This window comes from Triticum aestivum, chromosome 2B, assembly GCF_018294505.1.
Source record: "Triticum aestivum cultivar Chinese Spring chromosome 2B, IWGSC CS RefSeq v2.1, whole genome shotgun sequence".
Classification (NCBI taxonomy): Eukaryota; Viridiplantae; Streptophyta; class Magnoliopsida; order Poales; family Poaceae; genus Triticum; species Triticum aestivum.
The window spans coordinates 708,707,938-708,713,937 of record NC_057798.1 but is presented as its reverse complement, the minus strand read 5'-3'; positions in this window follow the sequence as shown (position 1 = coordinate 708,713,937).

Below are 6,000 nucleotides of genomic sequence, written 5' to 3'. Positions count from 1 at the left end.
ATGCATATATACTCCATCTATAGGACTCTCTCTTGCACTATGTATGATAATCTAGTCGAAGCTAGATATCTTGGGTGCACTCATCGTACGCACACAAATTCCTTGGCTCGTTGCCCATAACTCTCTCACGCACCACTCTGTCGTCTTGGAGCTCTCCCCCCCCCTCTCTCAAACTCTCCATCTACCTGGGTCACACATACACATGCATATCTCACTCGCACTCTATAGGCCCATCTAAAACTCTATCTCTCTCCCTCGTTCTCTCTCCATCTCACACACACAAACATAATATCATGCCTAGCTAGCCAAGTATGATGGTCTCTCACTCAATTGTAGGCACACGCAGTCCCCCCTATATGTATATGACTAGCTAATCTTAGTCTCCATCACAAACAAATGTATGGTCTATCTTGATTTCTCTCGGGGCATCTTTCTATCGCGCACGCACCTCCCTCGATCTCCCACCCATATAGTCCCCTCACAATCTCGAGGGGATCTCTCTATCACAAACACACCCTCTCTCCCCCCCATGCGTCCATGTTCTCCATGTGTCCCTCTCGACCTTTGTTCCTTGTTGGCCAGACCTCTATTGGACATGTGCTATAGGTGTGTCTCTCTCCGTTGCAAACAATCACACACTAGCTATCTTCGTGTATCTCCTCGCCTCGCTTTTCCATCTCGGAGATGCATGCATGATATGTTCGCATAAGAAACGAAAAAACACACACTCTCTCTAATTTATCGTTTGTTGTCACTTTCTCTTTCACACGCATACTCTTTTTGCACACTTACTCATTCTCCTTAACACGCACTTGATCTCTCTCGACTTAGGCACTCTCCTTGGTCCATAGCATATAGATTTATTGAAAAGTCAAACACCGCAAAGTTTGACCATGTACGTGGACAAAAACAATTACATCTAGAATGGAAAACATATACCATTAGATTCACCATGAGATGTAGTTTTGTATGATGTATCTTTGGTATTGTAGATATAAATAACATTTGCGTAAACCTGATCAAAGTTTTCAAAGTTTGACTTCTACAAATTTACATGCACTGCATTATCGAGCGGATGGAATATCTCTTTCCCCGTCTCAGCTATCTGACGCACCACTCAGCCTTATCGGGGCTCCTCAATCTCTCTCAAACTTTATATCTCCCTGGTTCACACATACACATGTCTCGCTCACGCTATACATATAGACCCATCCAACATTCTCCACCCTTGTTCTCTCTCCATGTGACACGCACCCCCCTAAGTACCATAATCCCTCACTCCATCATAGGCGCAAGCACTCCCCCCTAAGTATGATTATCTCTCACTAGCCATCAGGAACACACATATTGTCTGCTTCCATCGATATGTCTATCTCGATATCTCTTGGGGCATCTTCTATCGCGCACACACCTTGTTACTCGATCTCCCACCCATGTAGTCCCATCACGATCTCCAGGGGATCTCTCTATGGCAAACACACACTCTCTCCTCCCCATGTCTTCATTTTATCCATACATCTCTCTCAACCTCTCTCCCTTGTTTGTCAGACCCCTCTTGACTACGTGCTAGGGGTCTTGCTCTCTCGGTTGCAAACAACCACACACTATCTCCTCACCTTGCTTCTGTTGTTGAAGATGCATGTGTGATATGTTTGCATAAGACACACACGCTTTTTCTCTACTTTTATCGTGTGTTGTCCATGTCTATTTCACACACGCACACACACTTTTTTCACTCACTCTTTCTATTCATCTCTCTCTCTCTAGTTAGGGACTCTGTCATATCCATAAGCATATGGATGTTTTGAAAAGCCAAACCTCAGAAAAGTTTGACCAGGTATATGTGGAGAAAAACATTTACATCTGGAACGATCATTAGATTCATCACAACATGTACTTACTTCATACTATCATTTATCTTTGGTATTGTAGATAAAAGTAATTTCTTTATAAACTTGGTCAAAGTTTCAAATGTTTGACTTTAAAAAAAGTTGGAACTACATTATCGAACGGAGGGAGTATCTCTTTCTCTCTCTCTCTGCTATCTCTCATGGCCCCCCTCTCACTCGAACTCTCGATACCGACGGATTATATGCTCACTGTGTCAACGTATAGCTCCGTGTATTGTTTAGTTGACCGGTCAACCAGTCCACATGCTGCCTTGTCAGCTCATGTTCTGTATCTTCGTGTGCTAGACCATGTGGCAGTGGGTGAAAATAAGTAAACTAGAGGCCCATCTGACACGCGGTGAAGTAAACAAAGTTGAAACCACTCGGGGTAGCACCCTGCATGCTAGTAAATTGAGGGCGCATTGAGGACACACTTCTTGCGTGTGAAGGACACACTCGCGCACAATTCACCACTGCACGGCGTCATGCACAGAAGGACGGACTCGCGCACACCCAGCACACAACACAGACCAGCACACGTGTACAACGGCGTCGCCGCCGGTTGAGATGGACGGCGAGGCAGCCAACAAGCGGAGGCGGCTCGAGCCAAAACCGCATCCGGCGAGCCTGGACTTCATCAGTAGCCTCCCCAACGACATGGTGCTCGTCATCATCGGCCTCCTCCCCACCAAATCTGCCGTGCAGACCGCCCTGCCCTCCTGGCGGTGGCGCCCCCTCTGGCACCGCGTCCCCCTCAACCTCACCGTCGATAGCTGCCTTCGTAACGGGGATTGCAAACGCATGGCCGCAGTCTCCAAGATCCATTCATCACACCCCAGGCCAGCTAGACGCCTTGACATCCGCATGTTCAGTACCAACTACAAGGTCCAACCCAAGTTTGACGAGTGGTTCTTATCCCCCGCCCTAGATCAGCTCGAGGAGCTCAGCTTTGAAGCTGGAAGATGTCGCTCTCTGCCGCCGTCTGCGCTCCTCCTCACGTCAACACTGCGCCGCGCCAGCTTCAGCTCCTGCTATCTTCCCCAGATTAATGCCGCGCCCACCCTTCTTCTCCCTCAACTCAAGTAGCTCGACCTCTTCGACGTTGTCATCTTGAAGAAGGCTATGGAGCACCTGCTCCGCAGTTGTACTGCGCTCGAGTACCTTCGTCTTGAGCAGATCCACGGGTTCATTAGCCTCCACATCACCTTGACGAATCTCCGATGGATTTATGTATCTTGCTGGCCCCGCAACAAGACATCAATTGGGAAGAGATCACTCCAGCTGTTCCACGTTATGGTCATTGAGAATGCGCCTTTCCTTGAGAGATTGCTTGTATCGGATCTAGAAGGTCCAACAACAATCAGGGTCATTGACGCGCCGAAAGTGACAGCATTGGTATACTCATCTGCCAAGTTCTCCGAACTCTTTATTGGATCCTTAATCGTTCAGGTACAACACTCGTCTTCTTCTCCATCTTCTTGAAATTCACATTTTTAAATTTCTTGTTGATGTATTTACGACTGTATTCCAGAAAATGATTCCCACAAGCTTGACCCAGTCTATGCGCACAGTGAAGATCTTGGCAATAAAATCTATCGGCCCCAATCTGGATTAAGTTGTTGGATTCCTTACATGCTTTCCGTGCACGGAGAAGCTACTCATCGAGGTGAAACTTCTTTCCTATTAGTAAACGGTAATCACAACATAGCTCAATTTTTTCATAATTTTCCCAAATTACGATGACAAGTGTAGTGTTCAAAACTACATCTACGTACTGCACCGAAAGAAATGTTTTTAGTATTTTTTTCTCACGTGATCACCTGCATCGTTTTTGTTGTTGTACTACTATAGTAGCCTAGGCTAGTCATAGTGGAAAGTAACTTAGACTACTCCAGTAACTCTGTGGTTACCCTAAGATCAAGTACTACCTCCATCCTGGTTTACTCTTCCTATTTTGTAGTATCAAAATTTGACCATAGATTTAACAGACAAAATGTTAATGAATGTCACTAAAAACTATATCGTTGGATTCGTATTTGAACATAATTTCAAATGGTGTAATTATTAGTGACATGCATTGGAATTTTCTTAGGTAAATCTATGGTCAAAATTTTATAATAAATACGATGTAGTACTCCCTCTGTCCCAAAATTCTTTTCTTACATTTGTTTAGATACGGATGTATCTAACACTAAAATGTAACTAGGTACATCCGTATTTAGACAAATTTGAGACAAGAATTTTGGGACGGAGGGAGTACAAAAGTGGGCTTTGTAGGCCAAAACACGTGCCAAATTCACTTATGATGCATTTGGCATCGATGCCCCTCCATTGCTCACCTGGTGCCCCAATCTGGATCACCTACTTTGCTCCGGTGCCAAATTAACTCACGGAATGAAAAAAAAACTTGCGTGGGAGAGAGAGAGGACTGAGGAAATTAAAAAAACACTTGTTTGGGAGAGTGAGAGGCTGGTGTAGTTGGTTTGATTGATTTGTTTATACATGTGGGTCTATGTGCATAGCGGTGCCAACTCTCTCACATCGCGAGAGCGGTGCCAAAATCTTTTGATTTGACATTGATGTGTATTATGTGGCATACTTTTGCGAAATATGGCATCGACCACATAGTGGAAGGCAACAAATGCCCAAGCTCTTCACATGCTCCTAGGTAAATGAGAGGAATCAGAAAGAGAGAGAGAGAGAGAGAGAGAGAGAGAGAGAGAGTGAAAAAATATCACTAGCCAGCCAACCCTATCGTATGAGCGAATGATATTGGTACCTCTTGATGACACGACAATCTTATACAGCCAGCTGCTCTAATATGTTCTCTTCTTTTGCAGATAAAAAAAGATCCGAAAGTGAAAAATGTGCTGCACTATAACAATCTCAACGAATGCCTTCGATCTCCATCTTACAGAAATTGATTTGATTGACTACCGAGGCAGCACATCTGAGATTAAATTGGCCAGGTTCTTTGTTCTGGAGGCAAGTGTGCTCAAGGTAATGAGGTTTGGCGTTCTCTGGCGCAATAATGAATGACGTGCTGATCACCGCAAGCGTCTAAGCCTAAATGACAAAGTCTCCGCAGAAGCTGAATTTGTTTTTGAAACATCAAGTGGCCAGAGACTCGAAAACTTATTTGCCCATTAGTGACTTGTTAGGGCGGTGGGTTTTAGTTTGTACGATAATGCTGCATCCACCTAAAGTAACGAAAGTTCTTACGTAAACTTCCTAGTAATTCCCTCTTCGTAGGTGCAGCATTACTCCTAACATTTGTAATATCAGTTTGAAACTTGTAATATTGCCGTGTCCTATTCCTGCATTTTCAAAATCCTGCGAATCAAACAAGTCCTGAGTTGGTGATGATGTTGTGCCTCCCATCTTTCACCAATAGCCGTCGGATCTAGATCTGACGCATACAAACCAAACTTCTCCATTTTTGCAAAAAGATGACCACACTTGTTCCCTATTTACAAACAACTCCTTGTCTCTCACAATCAGCCTTATCTCCTCCCCACCACATCTAGAAGGCCATGGAAAAATCTGGCGCGATGGCCGCTGCCGGCACCGTCCACCCCCAATCTTGGTGTTCCGTGCAATGTACGGGCATCTACGCACGGGAAATTATGTCGAACAGGGCTAGGTGTAGCAGGCTAGCTCTACAGCCATGATGATAGTGACTGCAGACGGTGAGGCTGACTATGGTATGTCGAACATGGCGCCTATACTCAGGTGCCATCTCCGGCGCAGGGTCTTGTCACTTCACTGTGAGGAGCAGCATGTAATAATTTGACCAACGGGTAGTACAGTGCTAGTACTACATTGGTAGTACTACTACTAGTACTAGTAGCACCACTGTCTGGATTTCGGAGTACTACCACGTCCATCTAGATTTTAGTATTTGACTAGTAATGCATGTCACAAAAAATGTACTACTCCCTTTGTACATAAATACATGGTGTATTGTTTTATTCCTATCGGCGAGAGAACTTAATGTCTTTTTGCTAATTAATAGGATTAAATGCAATGAACTAAACACCGCATGTCATGTTTGGTAGTCTCAAGTCATTGAAAGCATGCACGACCCACATCTCTCATTGGTTGATATGTC